Here is a 22,400-nt window from a genome sequence, read left to right as displayed (position 1 = left end):
GCTTTTCGAAACGAACACTGACAGGATCTTCGCTGGATAAAAAGGTTCCCAGACCGGGAATCGAATCCGCGCTGCCTGGGTGAAAGCCAGGAATTCTAACCCCTCGACCTTCTGGGATATGAATTCATACGCTGATAAATATTTCAAAAATGAATTAGTATTAACCTATTTTACTACCATAAATATTTTTAAAATGAATTGGTGTTAACTTATTTTAGCACCACTGAATTAATATCCTAGTAGTTTAAAACGCTTTATGTATTTCTGCCTTCTGTAAGTAGCTAATTCATTTATTTCGCTACCATATTCTTAATAGTCTCTCTATGTATAAAGACTATAATGTAAAGCTTCCATTATTCATTTCCTAGAGTTTTGCAACAAAAACTGATCAGATTATTGCTGGATAAAAAGGTTCCCAGACCGGGAATCGAACCCGGGCCGCCTGGGTGAAAGCCAGGAATCCTAACCCCTAGACCATCTGGGATATGAATTCATAAGCTGATGAATATTTTAAAAATGAATTAGTGTTAACTTATTTTAGTACCATCTGGGATATGAATTCTTAGGCTGATAAATATATTTAAAATGAATTAGTGTTAACATATTTTAGTACCATATGGGATATGAATTCCTAGACTGATAAATATTTTAAAAATGAATTGGTTTTAACTTATTTTAGCACCACTAAATTAATATCCATGTAGTTTAAAATTCTGTATGTATTTCTGCCTTCTGTAAGCAGCTAAATTTTATTTCACTACCACATTCTTAATAGTCGCTTTATGTATATAGACTGTTGTGTAAAGCTTCCATCATTCACTTCCTAGCGTTTCGCAAGAAAAACTGACAGAAATTTGCTCGACAAAAACGTTCCCAGACCGGAAATCGAACCCGGGCCGTCTGGGTGTCACTACAAACCTATGTTACAGATTAACAAATAGAATTGATAGCTCAATTGTATTATATTGCAACTTAACATGTCCTAACTCCCGTCCGTCTCTGTGGCGCAATTGGTCAGCGCGTTCGGCTGTTGTCTCACATTGTGAGGGTTACCGAAAGGTTGGTGGTTCGAGCCCACCCAGGGACGTTATCTTGTTCTATACTGTATTTTTACAAAATTAATAGATTGTAATTTTTTTCTCTCTCTCTCTCGTTGTGTTCCCTTGGGAGAAATCCACTATTTTTGAGAAATAGTTCGTTAACTTCACTTCGTTAACAATTGTTAACTTATTTTAGCACTACTGAATTAATATTCAAGTAGTTTACAACGTCAGTATTTAAAACACTTTATGTATTTCTGCCTTCTGTAAGTAGCTAATTTATTTATTCTGCTACCATATTCTTAAGTCGCTATATGTATATAGACTGTAGTGTGAAGCTACCATCATTTATATTCTGGCTTTTCGAAACGAACACTTACAGGATCTTTGCTGGATAAAAAGGTTCCGGACCGAGAATCGAATCCGGGCCGCATGGGTAACAGCCAGGAATCCTAACCCTTAGACCATCTGAGATATGAATTCATAAGCAAATACCTATTTTAAAAATGAATTACTGTTAAAATATTTTAGCACCACTGAATTAATATCCGTGCAAGTTTCATCATCAAATAAAATGTCACTAATGGCCCACTCGAATCGTTCAAGTTTTGCTACCTTATTTTTAAGTCGCTTTATGAATATAGCCTGTAGTGTAAAGCTTTCATATGTATTTCTGCATTCTGTAAGCAGACAATTTATTTATTTTGCTTCCATATTCTTTCTTCCATCATTTACTTTCTGGCGTTTCGAAACGAACACTGAAAGATCTTAGCTTGATAAAAAGGTTCCCAGACCGGGAATCGAACACGGGGCGCCTGGGTGAAAGCCAGGAATCCTAACCCCAAGACCATCTGGGATACGAATTCATACGCTGATAAATATTTTAAAAATGAATAGGTGTGAACCTATTTTAGCACCACTGAATTAATATCAATGTAGTTTAAAACGCTTTATGTATTTCTGCCTTCTGTATATAGACTATAGTGTAAAGCTTCCATATTCATTCAATAGAGTTTCGCAACAATAATTGACAGATCTTTGCTGGATAAAAATGTTCCCAGACCGGGAATCGAATCCGGGCCGCCTGGGTTAAAGCCAGGAATTCTAACCCCTCGACCTTCTGGGATATGAATTCATACGCTGATAATTATTTTGAAAATGAATTAGTATTAACCTATTTCACTACCATAAATATTTTTAAAATGAATTGGTGTTAACTTATTTTAGCACCACTGAATTAATATCCTAGTAGTTTAAAACGCTTTATGTATTTCTGCTTTCTGTGAGTAGCTAATTCATTTATTTCCCTACCATATTCTTAATAGTCGCTTTATGTATATAGACTGTGGTGTAAAGCTTCCATCATTCACTTCCTAGCGTTTCGCAAGAAAAACTGACAGAAATTTGCTCGACAAAAACGTTCCAAGACAGGGAATCGAACCCGTGCCCTCTGGGTGTCACTACAAACTTATGTTACAGATTAACGAATAGAATTGATAGCTCAATTGTATTATATTGCAACTTAACATGTCCTAACTCTCGTCCGTCTCTGTGGCGCAATTGGTCAGCGCGTTCGGCTGTTATCTCACATTGTGAGGGTTACCGAAAGGTTGGTGGTTCGAGCTCACCCAGGGACGTTGGCTTGTTCTATACTGTATTTTTACAAAATTAAAAGATTGTAATTTTTTTCTCTCTCTCTCGTTGTGTTCCCTTGGGAGAAATCAACTATTTTTGAGAAATAGTTCGTTAACTTCACTTCGTTAACAATTGTTAAGTTATTTTAGCACTACTGAATTTATATTTATGTAGTTGCCAACGTCAGTATTTAAAACACTTTATGTATTTCTGCCTTCTGTAAGCAGCTAATTTATTTATTCTGCTACCATATTCTTAAGTCGCTATATTTATATAGACTGTAGTGTGAAGCTACCATCATTTATATTCTGGCTTTTAGAAACGAACACTTACAGGATCTTTGCTGGATAAAAAGGTTCCCAGACCGGGAATCGAATTCGGGCCGCATGGGTAAAAGCCAGGAATCCCAACCCCTAGATGATCTGGGATATGAATTCATAGGTTGATAAATATTTTAAAAATGAATTCGTGTTAACTTATTTCAGTACCACTGAATTAATATCCATGTAGTTTAAAAACGCTTTATGTATTTCTGCCTTCTGTAAGCAGCTAATTTATTTATTTTGCTACCATATTCTTTAGTCGCTTTATGCATATAGACTGTAAGGTGAAACTTCCATCATTTACTTTCTGGCTTTTCGAAACGAACACTGACAGGATCTTTGCTGGATAAAAAGGTTCCCAGACCGGGAATCGAATCCGGGCCGCCTGGATGAAAGCCAGGAATTCTAACCCCTCGACCTTCTGACATATGAATTCATACGCTGATAAAAATTTTAAAAATGAATTAGTATTAATCTATTTTACTACCATAAATATTTTTCAAATGAATTGGTGTTAACTTATTTTAGCGCCACTGAATTAATATCCTAGTAGTTTAAAACGCTTTATGTAATTCTGCCTTCTGTAAGTATCTAATTCATTCATTTCGCTACCATATTCTTAATAGTCGCTCTATGTATGTAGACTATATTGTAAAGCTTCCATTATTCATTTCCTAGAGTTTTGCAACAAAAGCTGAACAGATTATTGTTGGATAAAAAGGTTCCCAGACCGGCAATCGAACCCGGGCCGCCTGGCTGAAAGCCAGGAATCCTTAGCCCTAGACCATCTGGGATATGAATTCATGCGCTGATGAATATTTTAAAAATGAATTAGTGTTAACTTATTTTAGTACCATCTGGGATATGAATTCTTAGGCTGATAAATATTTTAAAAATGAATTGGTGTTAACTTATTTTAGCACCACTAAATTAATATCCATGTAGTTTAAAATTCTTTATGTATTTCTGCCTTCTGTAAGCAGCCAATTTATTTATTTCACTACCATATTCTTAATAGTCGCTTTATGTATATAGACTGTGGTGTAAAGCTTCCATCATTCACTTCCTAGCGTTTCGCAAGAAAAACTGACAGAAATTTGCTCGACAAAAACGTTCCAAAACCGGGAATCGAACCCGGGCCGTCTGGGTGTCACTACAAACCTATGTTACAGATTAACAAATAGAATTGATAGCTCAATTGTATTGTAATGCAACTTAACATGTCCCAAGTCCCGTCCGTCTCTGTGGCGCAATTGGTCAGCGCGTTCGGCTGTTATCTCACATTGTGAGGGTTACCGAAAGGTTGGTGGTTCGAGCCCACCCATGGACGTTATCATGTTCTATACTGTATTTTTACAAAATTGAAAGATTGTAATTTTTTTCCCTCTCTCTTGTTGTGTTCCCTTGGGAGAAATCCACTAATTTTGAGAAATAGTTCGTTAACTTCACTTCGTTAACAATTGTTAAATTATTTTAGCACTACTGAATTAATATTTATGTAGTTTACAACGTCAGTATTTAAAACACTTTATGTATTTCTGCCTTCTGTAAGCAGCTAATTTACTTATTCTGCTACCATATTCTTAAGTCGCTATATGTATATAGACTGTAGTGTGAAGCTACCATCATTTATATTCTGGCTTTTCGAAACGATCACTTACAGGATCTTTGCTGGATAAAAAGGTTCCGGACCGAGAATCGAATCCAGGCCGCATGGGCAACAGCCAGGAATCCTAACCCTTAAACCATCTGAAATATTAATTCATAAACTAATACCTATTTTAAAAATGAATTATTGTTAAAATATTTTAGCACCACTGAATTAATATCCGTGCAAGTTTCATCATCAAATGAAATGTCACTAATGGCCCAATCGAAACGTTCCAGTTTTGCTACCTTATTTTTAAGTCGCTTTATGAATATAGCCTGTAGTGTAAAGCTTTCATATGTATTTCTGCATACTGTAAACAGATAAGTTATTTATTTTGCTACCATATTCTTAATAGTCGCTCTATGTATATAGACTATAATGTAAAGCTTCCATCATTCATTTCCTAGAGTTTCGCAACAAAAACTGACAGATCTTTGCTGGATAAAAAGGTTCCCAGACCGGGAATCAAAACCGGGCCGCCTGGGTGAAAGCCAGGAATCCTAACCCCTAGACCATCTGGGATACGAATTCATACGCTGATAAATATTTTAAAAATGAATAGGTGTTAACTTATTTTAGCACCACTGAATTAATATCCATGTAGTTTAAAACGCTTTATGTATTTCTGCCTTCTGTAAGCAGCTAATTTATTTATTTTGCTACCATATTCTTTAGTCGCTTTATGCATATAGACTGTAAGGTGAAACTTCCATCATTTACTTTCTGGCTTTTCGGAACGAACACTGACAGGGTCTTTGCTGGATAAAAAGGTTCCCAGACCGGGAATCGAATCCGGGCCGCCTGGGTGAAAGCCAGGAATTCTAACCCCTCGACCTTCTGGGATATGATTTCATACGCTGATAAATATTTTAAAAATGAATTAGTATTAACCTATTTTACTACCATAAATATTTTTAAAATGAATTGGTGTTAACTTATTTTAGCACCACTGAATTAATATCCTAGTAGTTTAAAACGCTTTATGTATTTCTGCCTTCTGTAAGTAGCTAATTCATTTATTTCGCTACCATATTCTCAATAGTCGCTCTATGTATATAGACTATAGTGTAAAGCTTCCATTATTCATTTCCTAGAGTTTTGCAACAAAAACTGAACAGACTATTGGTGGATAAAAAGGTTCCCAGACCGGGAATCGAACCTGGGCCGCCTGGGTGAAAACCAGGAATCCTAACCCCTAGACCATCTGGGATATGAATTAATACGCTGATGAATATTTTAAAAATGAATTAGTGTTAACTTATTTTAGTACCATCTGGGATATGAATTCTTAGGCTAATAAATATTTTAAAAATGAGTTAGTTTTAACTTATTTTAGCACCACTAAATTAATATCCATGTAGTTTAAAATTCTTTATTTATTTCTGCCTTCTGTAAACAGCCAATTTATTTATTTCACTACCACATTCTTAATAGTCGCTTTATGTATATAGACTGTGGTGTAAAGCTTCCATCATTCACTTCCTAGCGTTTCGCAAGAAAAACTGACAGAAATTTGCTCGACAAAAACGTTCCCAGACGGGAAATCGAACCCGGGCCGTCTGGGTGTCACTACAAACCTATGTTACAGATTAACAAATAGAATTGATAGCTCAATTGTATTATATTGCAACTTAACATGTTCTAACTCCCGTCGGTCTCTGTGGCCCAATTGGTCAGCGCGTTCCGCTGTTATCTCACATTGTCGGGGTTACCGAAAGGTTGGTGGTTCGAGCCCACCCAGGGACGTTATCTTGTTCTATACTGTATTTTTACAAAATTAATAGATTGTAATTTTTTCTCTCTCTCTCGTTGTGTTCCCTTGGGAGAAATCCACTATTTTTGAGAATTAATTCGTTAACTTCACTTCGTTAACAATTGTTAACTTATTTTAGCACTACTGAATTAATATTTATGTAGTTACCAACGTCAGTATTTAAAACACTTTATGTATTTCTGCCTTCTGTTAGCAGCTAATTTATTTATTCTGCTACCCTATTCTTAAGTTGCTATATGTATATAGACTGTAGTGTGAATCTACCATCATTTATATTCTGGCTTTTCGAAACGAACACTTACAGGATCTTTGCTGGATAAAAAGGTTCCGGACCGGGAATCGAATCCGGGCCGCGTGGGTGAAAGCCAGGAATCCTAACCCTTACACCATCTGAGATATGAATTCATAAGCTAATACCTATTTTAAAAATGAATTACTGTTAAAATATTTTAGCACCACTGAATTGATTTCCGTGCAAGTTCCATCATCAAATAAAATGTCACTAATGGCCCACTCGAAACGTTCCAGTTTTGCTACTTTATTTTTAAGTCGCTTTATGAATATAGCCTGTAGTGTAAAGCTTTCATATGTATTTCTGCATTCTGTACGCAGATAATTTATTTATTTTACTACCATATTCCTAATAGTCGCTCTATGTATATAGACTATAATGTAAAGCTTCCATCATTCATTTCCTAGAGTTTCGCAACAAAAACTGACAGATCTTTGCTGGAGAATAAGGTTCCCAGGCCGGGAATCGAACCCTGGCCGCCTGGGTGAAAGCCAGAAATCCTAACCCCTAGACCATTTGGGATACGAATTCATACGCTGATAAATATTTTAAAAATGAATAGGTGTTAACTTATTTTAGCACCACTGAATTAATATCCTAGTAATGCAAAACGCTTTATGTATTTCTGCCTTTTGTAAGTAGCTAATTCATTTATTTCGCTTCCATATTCTTAATAGTCGTTCTATGTATATAGACTATAGTGTAAAGCTTCCATTATTCATTTCCTAGAGTTTTGCAACAAAAACTGAACAGATTATTGCTGGATAAAAAGGTTCCCAGACCGAGAATCGAACCCGGGCCGCCTGGGTGAAAGCCAGGAATCCTAACCCCTAGACCATCTGGAATATGAATTAATACGCTGATGAATATTTTAAAAATGAATTAGTGTTAACTTATTTTAGTACCATCTGGGATATGAATTCTTAGGCTGATAAATATATTTAAAATGAATTAGTGTTAACATATTTTAGTACCATATGGGATATGAATTCTTAGGCTGATAAATATTTTAAAAATGATTTAATTTTAACTTATTTTAGCACCACTAAATTAATACCCATGTAGTTTAAAATTCTTTATGTATTTCTGCCTTCTGTAAGCAGCTAATTTATTTATTTCACTACCATATTCTTAATAGTCGCTTTATGAATATAGCCTGTAGTGTAAAGCTTTCATATGTATTTATGCATTCTGTAAGCAGATAATTTATTTATTTTACTAGCATATTCTTTCTTCCATCATTTACTTTCTGGCGTTTCGAAACGAACACTGACAGATCTTTGCTGGATGAAAAGGTTCCCAGACCGGGAATCGAACACGGGCCGCCTGGGTGAAAGCCAGGAATCCTAACCCCTAGACCATCTGGGGCACGAATTCATACGCTGATAAATATTTTAAAAAAGAATAGGTGTCAACTTATTTTAGCACCACTGAATTAATATCAATGTAGTTTAAAGCGCTTTATGTATTTCTGCCTTCTGTATATAGACTATAGTGTAAAGCTTCCTTATTCATTTGATAGAGTTTCGCAACCAAAATTGACAGATCTTTGCTGGATAAAAATGTTCCCAGACCGGGAATCGAACCCGGGCCGCCTGGGTGAGAGCCAGGAATCCTAACCCCTAGACCATCTGGGACATGAATTATTAGGCTGATAAGTATTTTAAAAATGAATTAGTGTTAACTTATCTCGGTACCGCTGAATTAATATCCATGTAGTTTAAAACGCTTTATGTATTTCTGCCTTCTGTAAGCAGCTAATTTATTTATTTTGCTACCATATTATTTAGTCGCTTTATGCATATAGACTGTAAGGTGAAACTTCCATCATTTACTGTGTGGCTTTCGAAACGAACACTGACAGGATCTTTGCTGGATAAAAAGGTTCCCAGACCGGGAATCGAATTCGGGCCGCCTGGGTGAAAGCCAGGAATTCTAACCCCTCGACCTTCTGGGATATGAATTCATACGCTGATATTTATTTTAAAAATGAATTAGTATTAACCTATTTTACTACCATGAATATTTTGAAATTAATTGGTGTTAACTTATTTTAGCACCACTGAATTATTATCCTAGTAGTTTAAAAAGCTTTATGTATTTCTGTCTTCTGTAAGTAGCTAATTCATTTATTTCGCTACCATATTCTTAATAGTCGCTTTATGTATATAGACTGTGGTGTAAAGCTTCCATCATTCACTTCCTAGCGTTTCGCAAGAAAAACTGACAGAAATTTGCTCGACAAAAACGTTCCAAGACCGGGAATCGAACCCGGGCCGTCTGGGTGTCACTACAAACCTATGTTACAGATTAACAAATAGAATTGATAGCTAAATTGTATTGTAATGCAACTTAACATGTCCCAACTCCCGTCCGTCTCTGTGGCGCAATTGGTCAGCGCGTTCGGCTGTTATCTCACATTGTGAGGGTTACCGAAAGGTTGGTGGTTCGAGCCCACCCAGGGACGTTATCTTGTTCTATACTGTATTTTACAAAATCAAAAGATTGTTATTTTTTTCTCTCTCTCTCGTTGTGTTCCCTTGGGAGAAATCCACTATTTTTGAGAAATAGTTCGTTAACTTCACTTCGTTAACAATTGTTAACTTATTTTAGCACTACTGAATTAATATTTATGTAGTTGCCAACGTCAGTATTTAAAACACTTTATGTATTTCTGCCTTCTGTAAGCAGCTAATTTATTTATTTTGCTACCATATTCTTTAGTCGCTTTATGCATATAGACTGTAAGGTGAAACTTCCATCATTTACTGTGTGGCTTTCGAAACGAACACTGACAGGATCTTTGCTGGATAAAAAGGTTCCCAGACCGGGAATCGAATTCGGGCCGCCTGGGTGAAAGCCAGGAATTCTAACCCCTCGACCTTCTGGGATATGAATTCATACGCTGATATTTATTTTAAAAATGAATTAGTATTAACCTATTTTACTACCATGAATATTTTAAAATTAATTGGTGTTAACTTATTTTAGCACCACTGAATTAATATCCTAGTAGTTTAAAAAGCTTTATGTATTTCTGTCTTCTGTAAGTAGCTAATTCATTTATTTCGCTACCATATTCTTAATAGTCGCTTTATGTATATAGACTGTGGTGTAAAGCTTCCATCATTCACTTCCTAGCGTTTCGCAAGAAAAACTGACAGAAATTTGCTCGACAAAAACGTTCCAAGACCGGGAATCGAACCCGGGCCGTCTGGGTGTCACTACAAACCTATGTTACAGATTAACAAGTAGAATTGATAGCTAAATTGTATTGTAATGCAACTTAACATGTCCCAACTCCCGTCCGTCTCTGTGGCGCAATTGGTCAGCGCGTTCGGCTGTTATCTCACATTGTGAGGGTTACCGAAAGGTTGGTGGTTCGAGCCCACCCAGGGACGTTATCTTGTTCTATACTGTATTTTTACAAAATCAAAAGATTGTTATTTTTTTCTCTCTCTCTCGTTGTGTTCCCTTGGGAGAAATCCACTATTTTTGAGAAATAGTTCGTTAACTTCACTTCGTTAACAATTGTTAACTTATTTTAGCACTACTGAATTAATATTTATGTAGTTGCCAACGTCAGTATTTAAAACACTTTATGTATTTCTGCCTTCTGTAAGCAGCTAATTTATTTATTCTGCTACCATATTCTTAAGTCGCTATATGTATATAGACTGTAGTGTGAAGCTACCATCATTTATATTCTGGCTTTTCGAAACGAACATCTACAGGATCTTTGCTAGATAGAAAGGTTCCGGACCGGGAATCGAATCCGGGCCGCACGGGTAAAAGCCAGGAATCCTAATCCTTAGACCATCTGAGATATGAATTCATAAGCTTATAACTATTTTAAAAATGAATTACTGTTAAATTATTTTAGCACCACTGAATTAATATCCGTGCAAGTTTCATCATCAAATGAAATGTCACTAATGGCCCAATCGAAACGTTCCAGTTTTGCTACCTTATTTTTAAGTCGCTTTATGAATATAGCCTGTAGTGTAAAGCTTTCATATGTATTTCTGCATACTGTAAACAGATAAGTTATTTATTTTGCTACCATATTCTTAATAGTCGCTCTATGTATATAGACTATAATGTAAAGCTTCCATCATTCATTTCCTAGAGTTTCGCAACAAAAACTGACAGATCTTTGCTGGATAAAAAGGTTCCCAGACCGGGAATCAAAACCGGGCCGCCTGGGTGAAAGCCAGGAATCCTAACCCCTAGACCATCTGGGATACGAATTCATACGCTGATAAATATTTTAAAAATGAATAGGTGTTAACTTATTTTAGCACCACTGAATTAATATCAATGTAGTTTAAAACGCTTTATGTATTTCTGCCTTCTGTATAAAGACTATAGTGTAAAGCTCCCATATTCATTTAATAGAGTTTCGCAACAAAAATTGACAGATCTTTGCTGGATGAAAATGTTCCCAGACCGGGAATCGAACCCGGGCCGCCTGGGTGAGAGCCAGGAATCCTAACCCCTAGACCATCTGGGATATGAAATGTTAGGCTGATAAGTATTTTTAAAATAAATTAGTGTTAACTTATTTCAGTACCACTGAAGTAATATCCATGTAGTTTAAAAACGCTTTATGTATTTCTGACTTCTGTAAGCAGCTAATTTATTCATTTTGCTACCATATTCTTTCTTCCATCATTTACTTCCTGGCGTTTCGAAACAAACACTGACAGATCTTTGCTGTAGAAAAAGGTTCCCAGACCGGGAATCGAACCCGGGCCGACTGGGTGTAAGCCAGGAATCCTAACCCCTAACCGTTGATAAATATTTTAAAAATGAATTGGCGTTTTACTTATTTTTGCACCACTGAATTAATATCCATGTAGTTTAAAACGCTTTATGTATTTCTGCCTTCTGTAAGCAGCTAATTTATTTATTTTGCTACCATATTCTTTAGTCGCTTTATGCATATAGACTGTAAGGTGAAACTTCCATCATTTACTTTCTGGCTTTTCGGAACGAACACTGACAGGGTCTTTGCTGGATAAAAAGGTTCCCAGACCGGGAATCGAATCCGGGCCGCCTGGGTGAAAGCCAGGAATTCTAACCCCTCGACCTTCTGGGATATGATTTCATACGCTGATAAATATTTTAAAAATGAATTAGTATTAACCTATTTTACTACCATAAATATTTTTAAAATGAATTGGTGTTAACTTATTTTAGCACCACTGAATTAATATCCTAGTAGTTTAAAACGCTTTATGTATTTCTGCCTTCTGTAAGTAGCTAATTCATTTATTTCGCTACCATATTCTCAATAGTCGCTCTATGTATATAGACTATAGTGTAAAGCTTCCATTATTCATTTCCTAGAGTTTTGCAACAAAAACTGAACAGACTATTGGTGGATAAAAAGGTTCCCAGACCGGGAATCGAACCTGGGCCGCCTGGGTGAAAACCAGGAATCCTAACCCCTAGACCATCTGGGATATGAATTAATACGCTGATGAATATTTTAAAAATGAATTAGTGTTAACTTATTTTAGTACCATCTGGGATATGAATTCTTAGGCTAATAAATATTTTAAAAATGAGTTAGTTTTAACTTATTTTAGCACCACTAAATTAATATCCATGTAGTTTAAAATTCTTTATTTATTTCTGCCTTCTGTAAACAGCCAATTTATTTATTTCACTACCACATTCTTAATAGTCGCTTTATGTATATAGACTGTGGTGTAAAGCTTCCATCATTCACTTCCTAGCGTTTCGCAAGAAAAACTGACAGAAATTTGCTCGACAAAAACGTTCCCAGACGGGAAATCGAACCCGGGCCGTCTGGGTGTCACTACAAACCTATGTTACAGATTAACAAATAGAATTGATAGCTCAATTGTATTATATTGCAACTTAACATGTTCTAACTCCCGTCGGTCTCTGTGGCCCAATTGGTCAGCGCGTTCCGCTGTTATCTCACATTGTCGGGGTTACCGAAAGGTTGGTGGTTCGAGCCCACCCAGGGACGTTATCTTGTTCTATACTGTATTTTTACAAAATTAATATATTGTAATTTTTTCTCTCTCTCTCGTTGTGTTCCCTTGGGAGAAATCCACTATTTTTGAGAAATAATTCGTTAACTTCACTTCGTTAACAATTGTTAACTTATTTTAGCACTACTGAATTAATATTTATGTAGTTACCAACGTCAGTATTTAAAACACTTTATGTATTTCTGCCTTCTGTTAGCAGCTAATTTATTTATTCTGCTACCCTATTCTTAAGTTGCTATATGTATATAGACTGTAGTGTGAATCTACCATCATTTATATTCTGGCTTTTCGAAACGAACACTTACAGGATCTTTGCTGGATAAAAAGGTTCTGGACCGGGAATCGAATCCGGGCCGCGTGGGTGAAAGCCAGGAATCCTAACCCTTACACCATCTGAGATATGAATTCATAAGCTAATACCTATTTTAAAAATGAATTACTGTTAAAATATTTTAGCACCACTGAATTGATTTCCGTGCAAGTTCCATCATCAAATAAAATGTCACTAATGGCCCACTCGAAACGTTCCAGTTTTGCTACTTTATTTTTAAGTCGCTTTATGAATATAGCCTGTAGTGTAAAGCTTTCATATGTATTTCTGCATTCTGTACGCAGATAATTTATTTATTTTACTACCATATTCCTAATAGTCGCTCTATGTATATAGACTATAATGTAAAGCTTCCATCATTCATTTCCTAGAGTTTCGCAACAAAAACTGACAGATCTTTGCTGGAGAATAAGGTTCCCAGGCCGGGAATCGAACCCTGGCCGCCTGGGTGAAAGCCAGAAATCCTAACCCCTAGACCATTTGGGATACGAATTCATACGCTGATAAATATTTTAAAAATGAATAGGTGTTAACTTATTTTAGCACCACTGAATTAATATCCTAGTAATGCAAAACGCTTTATGTATTTCTGCCTTTTGTAAGTAGCTAATTCATTTATTTCGCTTCCATATTCTTAATAGTCGCTCTATGTATATAGACTATAGTGTAAAGCTTCCATTATTCATTTCCTAGAGTTTTGCAACAAAAACTGAACAGATTATTGCTGGATAAAAAGGTTCCCAGACCGGGAATCGAACCCGGGCCGCCTAGGTGAAAGCCAGGAATCCTAACCCCTAGACCATCTGGGATATGAATTAATACGCTGATGAATATTTTAAAAATGAATTAGTGTTAACTTATTTTAGTACCATCTGGGATATGAATTCTTAGGCTGATAAATATATTTAAAATGAATTAGTGTTAACATACTTTAGTACCATATGGGATATGAATTCTTAGGCTGATAAATATTTTAAAAATGATTTAATTTCAACTTATTTTAGCACCACTAAATTAATACCCATGTAGTTTAAAATTCTTTATGTATTTCTGCCTTCTGTAAGCAGCTAATTTATTTATTTCACTACCATATTCTTAATAGTCGCTTTATGTATATAGACTGTAGTGTAAAGCTTCCATCATTCATTTCCTAGCGTTTCGCAAAAAAAACTGACAGAAATTTGCTCGACAAAAACGTTCCCAGACCGAAATCGAACCCGGGCCGTCTGGGTATCACTACAAACCTATGTTACAGATTAACAAATAGAATTTATAGCTCAATTGTATTATATTGCAACTTAACATGTCCTAACTCCCGTCCGTCTCTGTGGCGCAATTGGTCAGCGCGTTCGGCTGTTATCTCACATTGTGAGGGTTACCGAAAGGTTGGTGGTTCGAGCCCACCCAGGGACGTTATCTTGTTTTATACCGTATTTTTACAAAATTAATAGATTGTAATTTTTTTCTCTCTCTCTCATTGTGTTCCCTTGGGAGAAATCCACAATTTTTGAGAAATCACTCGTTAACTTCACTTCGTTAACAATTGTTAACTTATTTTAGCACTACTGAATTAATATTTATGTAGTTACCAACGTCAGTATTTAAAACACTTTATGTATTTCTGCCTTCTGTAAGCAGCTAATTTATTTGTTCTGCTACCATATTCTTAAGTTGCTATATGTATATAGACTGTAGTGTGAATCTACCATCATTTATATTCTGGCTTTTCGAAACGAACACTTACAGGATCTTTGCTGGATAAAAAGGTTCCAGACCGGGAATCGAATCCGGGCCGCGTGGGTGAAAGCCAGGAATCCTAACCCTTACACCATCTGAGATATGAATTCATAAGCTAATACCTGTTTTAAAAACGAATTACTGTTAAAATAATTTAGCACCACTGAATTGATATCCGTGCAAGTTTCATCATCAAATAAAATGTCACTAATGGCCCACTCGAACGTTCCAGATTTGCTACCTTATTTTTAAGTCGCTTTATGAAGATAACCTGTAGTGTAAAGCTTTCATATGTATTTCTGCATTCTGTACGCAGATAATTTATTTATTTTGCTACCATATTCCTAATAGTCGCTCTATGTATATAAACTATAATGTAAGGCTTCCATCATTCATTTCCTAGAGTTTCGCAACAAAAACTGACAGATTTTTGCTGAAGAAAAAGGTTCCCAGACCGGGAATCGAACCCGGGCCGCCTGGGTGAAAGCCAGGAATCCTAACCCCTAGACCATCTGGGATACGAATTCATACGCTGATAAATATTTTAAAAATCAATAGGTGTTAACTTATTTTAGCACCACTGAATTAATATCAATGTAGTTTAAAACGCTTTATGTATTTCTGCCTTCTGTATATAGACTATAGTGTAAAGCTCCCATATTCATTTAATAGAGTTTCGCAACAAAAATTGACAGATCTTTGCTGGATAAAAATGTTCCCAGACCGGGAATCGAACCCGGGCCGCCTGGGTGAGAGCCAGGAATCCTAACCCCTAGACCATCTGGGACATGAATTATTAGGCTGATAAGTATTTTAAAAATGAATTAGTGTTAACTTATTTCAGTACCACTGAATTAATATCTATGTAGTTTAAAAACGCTTTATGTATTTCTGCCTTCTGTAAGCAGCTAATTTATTCATTTTGCTACCTTATTCTTTCTTTTATCATTTACTTTCTGGCGTTTCGAAACGAACACTGACAGATCTTTGCTGGAGAAAAAGGTTCCCAGAACGGGAATCGAACCCGGGCCGCCTGTGTGAAAGCCAGGAATCCTAACCCCTAACCGTTGATAAACATTTTGAAAATGAATTGGTGTTTTACTTATTTTTGCACCACTGAATTAATATCCTTGTAGTTTAAAACGCTTTATGTATTTCTGCCTTCTGTAAGCAGCTAAATTATTTATTTTGCTACCATATTCTTTAGTCGCTTTATGCATATAGACTGTAAGGTGAAACTTCCATCATTTTCTTTCTGGCTTTTGGGAACGGACACTGACAGGATCTTTGCTGGATTAAAAGGTTCCCAGACCGGGAATCGAATCCGGGCCGCCTGGGTGAAAGCCAGGAATTCTAACCCCTCGACCTTCTGGAATATGAATTCATACGCTGATAATTATTTTAAAAATGAATCAGTATTAACCTATTTTACTACCATAAATATTTTTAAAATGAATTGGTGTTAACTTATTTTAGCACCACTGAATTAATATCGTAGTAGTTTAAAACGCTTTATGTATTTCTGCCTTCTGTAAGTAGCTAATTCATTTATTTCGCTACCATATTCTTAATAGTCGCTCTATTTATATAGACTATAGTGTAAAGCTTCCATTATTCATTTCATAGAGTTTTGCAACAAAAACTGAACAGATTATTGCTGGATAAAAAGGTTCCCAGACCGGGAATCGAACCCGGACCGCCTGAGTGAAAGCCAGGAATCCTAACCCCTAGACCATCTGGGATATGAATTCATGTGCTGATGAATATTTTGAAAATGAATTAGTGTTAACTTATTTTAGTACCATCTGGGATATGAATTCCTAGGCTAATAAATATTTTAAAAATGAGTTAGTTTTAACTTATTATAGCACCACTAAATTAATATCCATGTAGTTTAAAATTCTTTATGTATTTCTGCCTTCTGTAAACAGCTAATTTATTTATTTCACTACCACATTCTTAATAGTCGCTTTATGTATATAGACTGTGGTGTAGAGCTTCCATCATTCACTTCCTAGCGTTTCGCAAGAAAAACTGACAGAAATTTGCTCGACAAAAACGTTCCCAGACCGGAAATCGAACCCGGGCCGTCTGGGTGTCACTACAAACCTATGTTACAGATTAACAAATAGAATTGATAGCTCAATTGTATTATATTGCAACTTAACATGTCCTAACTCCCGTCCGTCTCTGTGGCGCAATTGGTCAGCGCGTTCCGCTGTTATCTCACATTGTGGGGGTTACCGAAAGGTTGGTGGTTCTAGCCCACCCAGGGACGTTATCATGTTCTATACTGATTTTTACAAAATTAATAGATTGTAATTTTTTTCTCTCTCTCTCGTTGTGTTCCCTTGGGAGAAATCCACTATTTTTGAGAAATAATTCGTTAACTTCACTTCGTTAACAATTGTTAACTTATTTTAGCACTACTGAATTAATATTTATGTAGTTACCAACGTCAGTATTTAAAACACTTTATGTATTTCTGCCTTCTGTTAGCAGCTAATTTATTTATTCTGCTACCCTATTCTTAAGTTGCTATATGTATATAGACAGTAGTGTGAATCTACCATCATTTATATTCTGGCTTTTCGAAACGAACACTTACAGGATCTTTGCTGGATAAAAAGGTTCCGGACCGGGAATCGAATCCGGGCTGCGTGGGTGAAAGCCAGGAATCCTAACCCTTACACCATCTGAGATATGAATTCATAAGCTAATACCTATTTTAAAAATGAATTACTGTTAAAATATTTTAGCACCACTGAATTGATTTCCGTGCAAGTTACATCATCAAATAAAATGTCACTAATGGCCCACTCGAAACGTTCCAGTTTTGCTACCTTATTTTTAAGTCGCTTTGTGAATATAGCCTGTAGTGTAAAGCTTTCATATGTATTTCTGCATTCTGTACGCAGATAATTTGTTTATTTTGCTACCATATTCCTAATAGTCGCTCTATGTATATAGACTATAATGTAAAGCTTCCATCATTCATTTCCTAGAGTTTCGCACCAAAAACTGACAGATCTTTGCTGGAGAATAAGGTTCCCAGACCGGGAATCGAACCCTGGCCGCCTGGGTGAAAGCCAGAAATCCTAACCCCTAGACCATTTGGGATACGAATTCATACGCTGATAAATATTTTAAAACTGAATAGGTGTTAACTTATTTTAGCACCACTGAATTAATATCAATGTAGTTTAAAACGCTTTATGTAAATCTGCCTTCTGTATATAGACTATAGTGTAAAGCTCCCATATTCATTTAATAGAGTTTCGCAACAAAAATTGACAGTTCTTTGCTGGATAAAAATGTTCCCAGACCGGTAATCGAACCCAGGCCGCCTGGGTGAGAGCCAGGAATTTTAACCCCTAGACCATCTGGGACATGAATTATTAGGCTGATAAGTATTTTAAAAATGAATTAGTGTTAACTTATTTCAGTACCACTGAATTAATATCCATGTAGTTTAAAAACGCTTTATGTATTTCTGGCTTCTGTAAGCAGCTAATTTATTCATTTTACTACCTTATTCTTTCTTCCATCATTTACTTCCTGGCGTTTCGAAACAAACACTGACAGATCTTTGCGGTAGAAAAAGGTTCCCAGACCGGGAATCGAACCCGGGCCGACTGGGTGTAAGCCAGGAATCCTAACCCCTAACCGTTGATAAATATTTTAAAAATGAATTGGGGTTTTACTCATTTTTGCACCACTGAATTAATATCCATGTAGTTTAAAACGCTTTATGTATTTCTGCCTTCTGTAAGCAGCTAATTTATTTATTTTGCTACCATATTCTTCAGTCGCTTTATGCATATAGACTGTAAGGTGAAACTTCCATCATTTACTTTCTGGCTTTTCGGAACGAACACTGACAGGATCTTTGCTGAATAAAAAGGTTCCCAGACCGGGAATCGAATCCGGGCCGCCTGGGTGAAAGCCAGGAATCCTAACCCCTAGACCATCTGGGATATGAATTAATACGCCGATGAACATTTTAAAAATGAATTAGTGTTAACTTATTTTAGTACCATCTGGGATATGAATTCTTAGGCTGATAAATATATTTAAAATGAATTAGTGTTAACATATTTTAGTACCATATGGGATATGAATTCTTAGGCTGATAAATATTTTAAAAATGATTTAGTTTTAACTTATTTTAGCACCACTAAATTAATTTCCATGTAGTTTAAAATTCTTTATGTATTTCTGCCTTCTGTAAGCAGCTAATTTATTTATTTCACTACCATATTCTTAATAGTCGCTTTATGTATATAGACTGTGGTGTAAAGCTTCCATCATTCATTTCCTAGCGTTTCGCAAAAAAAACTGACAGAAATTTGCTCGACAAAAACGTTCCCAGACCGAAATCGAACCCGGGCCGTCTGGGTGTCACTACAAACCTATGTTACAGATTAACAAATAGAATTTATAGCTCAATTGTATTATATTGCAACTTAACATGTCCTAACTCCCGTCCGTCTCTGTGGCGCAATTGGTCAGCGCGTTCGGCTGTTATCTCACATTGTGAGGGTTACCGGAAGGTTGGTCGTTCGAGCCCACCCAGGGACGTTATCTTGTTTTATACCGTATTTTTATAAAATTAATAGAATGTAATTTTTTTCTCTCTCTCTCGTTGTGTTCCCTTGGGAGAAATCCACTATTTTTGAGAAATAACTCGTTAACTTCACTTTGTTAACAATTGTTAACTTATTTTAGCACTACTGAATTAATATTTATGTAGTTACCAACGTCAGTATTTAAAACACTTTATGTATTTCTGCCTTCTGTAAGCAGCTAATTTATTTGTTCTGCTACCATATTCTTAAGTTGCTATATGTATATAGACTGTAGTGTGAATCTACCATCATTTATATTCTGGCTTTTCGAAACGAACACTTACAGGATCTTTGCTGGATAAAAAGGTTCCGGACCGGGAATCGAATCCGGGCCGCGTGGGTGAAAGCCAGGAATCCTAACCCTTACACCATCTGAGATATGAATTCATAAGCTAATACCTATTTTAAAAATGAATTACTGTTAAAATATTTTAGCACCACTGAATTGATATCCGTGCAAGTTTCATCATCAAATAAAATGTCACTAATGGCCCACTCGAACGTTCCAGATTTGCTACCTTATTTTTAAGTCGCTTTATGAATATAACCTGTAGTGTAAAGCTTTCATATGTATTTCTGCATTCTGTACGCATATAATTTATTTATTTTGCTACCATATTCCTAATAGTCGCTCTATGTATATAAACTATAATGTAAAGCTTCCATCATTCATTTCCTAGAGTTTCGCAACAAAAACTGACAGATTTTTGCTGAAGAAAAAGGTTCCCAGACCGGGAATCGAACCCGGGCCGCCTGGGTGAAAGCCAGGAATCCTAACCCCTAGACCATCTGGGATACGAATTCATACGCTGATAAATATTTTAAAAATGAATAGGTGTTAACTTATTTTAGCACCACTGAATTAATATCAATGTAGTTTAAAACGCTTTATGTATTTCTGCCTTCTGTATATAGACTATAGTGTAAAGCTCCCATATTCATTTAATAGAGTTTCGCAACAAAAATTGACAGATCTTTGCTGGATAAAAATGTTCCCAGACCGGGAATCGAACCCGGGCCGCCTGGGTGAGAGCCAGGAATCCTAACCCCTAGACCATCTGGGACATGAAATATTAGGCTGATAAGTATTTTAAAAATGAATTAGTGTTAACTTATTTCAGTACCACTGAATTAATATCTATGTAGTTTAAAAACGCTTTATGTATTTCTGCCTTCTGTAAGCAGCTAATTTATTCATTTTGCTACCTTATTCTTTCTTCTATCATTTACTTTCTGGCGTTTCGAAACGAACACTGACAGATCTTTGCTGGAGAAAAAGGTTCCCAGACCGGGAATCGAACCCGGGCCGCCTGTGTGAAAGCCAGGAATCCTAACCCCTAACCGTTGATAAACATTTTGAAAATGAATTGGTGTTTTACTTATTTCTGCACCACTGAATTAATATCCTTGTAATTTAAAACGCTTTATGTATTTCTGCCTTCTGTAAGCAGCTAAATTATTTATTTTGCTACCATATTCTTTAGTCGCTTTATGCATATAGACTGTAAGGTGAAACTTCCATCATTTTCTTTCTGGCTTTTCGAAACGGACACTGACAGGATCTTTGCTGGATAAAAAGGTCCCCAGATCGGGAATCGAACCCGGGCCGCCTGGGTGAAAGCCAGGAATTCTAACCCCTCGACCTTCTGGAATATGAATTCATACGCTGAAAATTATTTTAAAAATGAATCAGTATTAACCTATTTTACTACCATAAATATTTTTAAAATGAATTGGTGTTAACTTATTTTAGCACCACTGAATTAATATCCTAGTAGTTTAAAACGCTTTATGTATTTCTGCCTTCTGTAAGTAGCTAATTCAGTCATTTCGCTACCATATTCTTAATAGTCGCTCTAGGTATATAGACTATAGCGTAAAGCTTCCATTATTCATTTCATAGAGTTTTGCAACAAAAACTGAACAGATTATTGCTGGATAAAAAGGTTCCCAGACCGGGAATCGAACCCGGGCCGCCTGGGTGAAAGCCAGGAATCCTAACCCCTAGACCATCTGAGATATGAATTCATGCGCTGATAAATATTTTAAAACTGAATAGGTGTTAACTTATTTTAGCACCACTGAATTAATATCAATGTAGTTTAAAACGCTTTATGTATTTCTGCCTTCTGTATATAGACTATAGTGTAAAGCTCCCATATTCATTTAATAGAGTTTCGCAACAAAAATTGACAGATCTTTGCTGGATAAAAATGTTCCCAGACCGGGAATCGAACCCGGGCCGCCTGGGTGAGAGCCAGGAATTTTAACCGCTAGACCATCTGGGACATGAATTATTAGGCTGATAAGTATTTTAAAAATGAATTAGTGTTAACTTATTTCAGTACCACTGAATTAATATCCATGTAGTTTAAAAACGCTTTATGTATTTCTGGCTTCTGTAAGCAGCTAATTCATTCATTTTGCTACCATATTCTTTCTTCCATCATTTACTTCCTGGCGTTTCGAAACAAACACTGACAGATCTTTGCGGTAGAAAAAGGTTCCCAGACCGGGAATCGAACCCGGGCCGACTGGGTGTAAGCCAGGAATCCTAACCCCTAACCGTTGATAAATATTTTAAAAATGAATTGGTGTTTTACTCATTTTTGCACCACTGAATTAATATCCATGTAGTTTAAAACGCTTTATGTATTTCTGCCTTCTGTAAGCAGCTAATTTATTTATTTTGCTACCATATTCTTTAGTCGCTTTATGCATATAGACTGTAAGGTGAAACTTCCATCATTTACTTTCTGGCTTGTCTGAACGAACACTGACAGGATCTTTGCTGAATAAAAAGGTTCCCAGACCGGGAATCGAATCCGGGCCGCCTGGGTGAAAGCCAGGAATTCTAACCCATCGACCCTCTGGGATATTATTTCATACGCTGATAAATATTTTAAAAATGAATTAGTATTAACCTATTTTTTTTCCATAAATATTTTTAAAATGAATTG

General features: G+C 36.0%; 17 non-coding genes across 17 annotated transcripts; 6 read left to right on the top strand and 11 right to left on the bottom strand.

The window, feature by feature from the left end:
• Window positions 1-412: 412 nt before the first annotated feature.
• Window positions 413-484, bottom strand: Trnae-uuc (transfer RNA glutamic acid (anticodon UUC)). The gene has a single exon. It is a non-coding gene; the product is annotated as a tRNA-Glu (tRNA).
• Window positions 485-995: 511 nt separating this feature from the next.
• Trnan-guu (transfer RNA asparagine (anticodon GUU)) lies at window positions 996-1,087 on the top strand. The gene is given in 2 exon segments: window positions 996-1,033; window positions 1,052-1,087. It is a non-coding gene; the product is annotated as a tRNA-Asn (tRNA).
• A 1,498-nt stretch (window positions 1,088-2,585) lies between these two features.
• Trnan-guu (transfer RNA asparagine (anticodon GUU)) lies at window positions 2,586-2,677 on the top strand. Its single transcript is given in 2 exon segments — window positions 2,586-2,623; window positions 2,642-2,677. It is a non-coding gene; the product is annotated as a tRNA-Asn (tRNA).
• A 1,559-nt stretch (window positions 2,678-4,236) lies between these two features.
• On the top strand, window positions 4,237-4,328 carry Trnan-guu (transfer RNA asparagine (anticodon GUU)). The gene is given in 2 exon segments: window positions 4,237-4,274; window positions 4,293-4,328. It is a non-coding gene; the product is annotated as a tRNA-Asn (tRNA).
• A 3,952-nt stretch (window positions 4,329-8,280) lies between these two features.
• Trnae-cuc (transfer RNA glutamic acid (anticodon CUC)) lies at window positions 8,281-8,352 on the bottom strand. Its single transcript has one exon. It is a non-coding gene; the product is annotated as a tRNA-Glu (tRNA).
• Window positions 8,353-9,090: 738 nt separating this feature from the next.
• On the top strand, window positions 9,091-9,182 carry Trnan-guu (transfer RNA asparagine (anticodon GUU)). The gene is given in 2 exon segments: window positions 9,091-9,128; window positions 9,147-9,182. It is a non-coding gene; the product is annotated as a tRNA-Asn (tRNA).
• Window positions 9,183-10,024: 842 nt separating this feature from the next.
• Trnan-guu (transfer RNA asparagine (anticodon GUU)) lies at window positions 10,025-10,116 on the top strand. The gene is given in 2 exon segments: window positions 10,025-10,062; window positions 10,081-10,116. It is a non-coding gene; the product is annotated as a tRNA-Asn (tRNA).
• A 1,040-nt stretch (window positions 10,117-11,156) lies between these two features.
• Window positions 11,157-11,228, bottom strand: Trnae-uuc (transfer RNA glutamic acid (anticodon UUC)). The gene has a single exon. It is a non-coding gene; the product is annotated as a tRNA-Glu (tRNA).
• Window positions 11,229-13,812: 2,584 nt separating this feature from the next.
• Window positions 13,813-13,884, bottom strand: Trnae-uuc (transfer RNA glutamic acid (anticodon UUC)). Its single transcript has one exon. It is a non-coding gene; the product is annotated as a tRNA-Glu (tRNA).
• A 512-nt stretch (window positions 13,885-14,396) lies between these two features.
• On the top strand, window positions 14,397-14,488 carry Trnan-guu (transfer RNA asparagine (anticodon GUU)). Its single transcript is given in 2 exon segments — window positions 14,397-14,434; window positions 14,453-14,488. It is a non-coding gene; the product is annotated as a tRNA-Asn (tRNA).
• A 770-nt stretch (window positions 14,489-15,258) lies between these two features.
• On the bottom strand, window positions 15,259-15,330 carry Trnae-uuc (transfer RNA glutamic acid (anticodon UUC)). The gene has a single exon. It is a non-coding gene; the product is annotated as a tRNA-Glu (tRNA).
• Window positions 15,331-15,527: 197 nt separating this feature from the next.
• Trnae-cuc (transfer RNA glutamic acid (anticodon CUC)) lies at window positions 15,528-15,599 on the bottom strand. Its single transcript has one exon. It is a non-coding gene; the product is annotated as a tRNA-Glu (tRNA).
• Window positions 15,600-16,482: 883 nt separating this feature from the next.
• On the bottom strand, window positions 16,483-16,554 carry Trnae-uuc (transfer RNA glutamic acid (anticodon UUC)). Its single transcript has one exon. It is a non-coding gene; the product is annotated as a tRNA-Glu (tRNA).
• A 3,609-nt stretch (window positions 16,555-20,163) lies between these two features.
• On the bottom strand, window positions 20,164-20,235 carry Trnae-uuc (transfer RNA glutamic acid (anticodon UUC)). The gene has a single exon. It is a non-coding gene; the product is annotated as a tRNA-Glu (tRNA).
• A 197-nt stretch (window positions 20,236-20,432) lies between these two features.
• On the bottom strand, window positions 20,433-20,504 carry Trnae-cuc (transfer RNA glutamic acid (anticodon CUC)). Its single transcript has one exon. It is a non-coding gene; the product is annotated as a tRNA-Glu (tRNA).
• An 883-nt stretch (window positions 20,505-21,387) lies between these two features.
• Window positions 21,388-21,459, bottom strand: Trnae-uuc (transfer RNA glutamic acid (anticodon UUC)). Its single transcript has one exon. It is a non-coding gene; the product is annotated as a tRNA-Glu (tRNA).
• Window positions 21,460-21,656: 197 nt separating this feature from the next.
• Trnae-cuc (transfer RNA glutamic acid (anticodon CUC)) lies at window positions 21,657-21,728 on the bottom strand. Its single transcript has one exon. It is a non-coding gene; the product is annotated as a tRNA-Glu (tRNA).
• Window positions 21,729-22,400: the final 672 nt, after the last annotated feature.

Source organism: Styela clava, chromosome 10 (genome assembly GCF_964204865.1).
Source record: "Styela clava chromosome 10, kaStyClav1.hap1.2, whole genome shotgun sequence".
In the NCBI taxonomy this organism is placed as follows: Eukaryota; Metazoa; Chordata; class Ascidiacea; order Stolidobranchia; family Styelidae; genus Styela; species Styela clava.
Note: the sequence above shows the minus strand (reverse complement) of the source record. Positions and strands in the feature narration are given on the sequence as shown.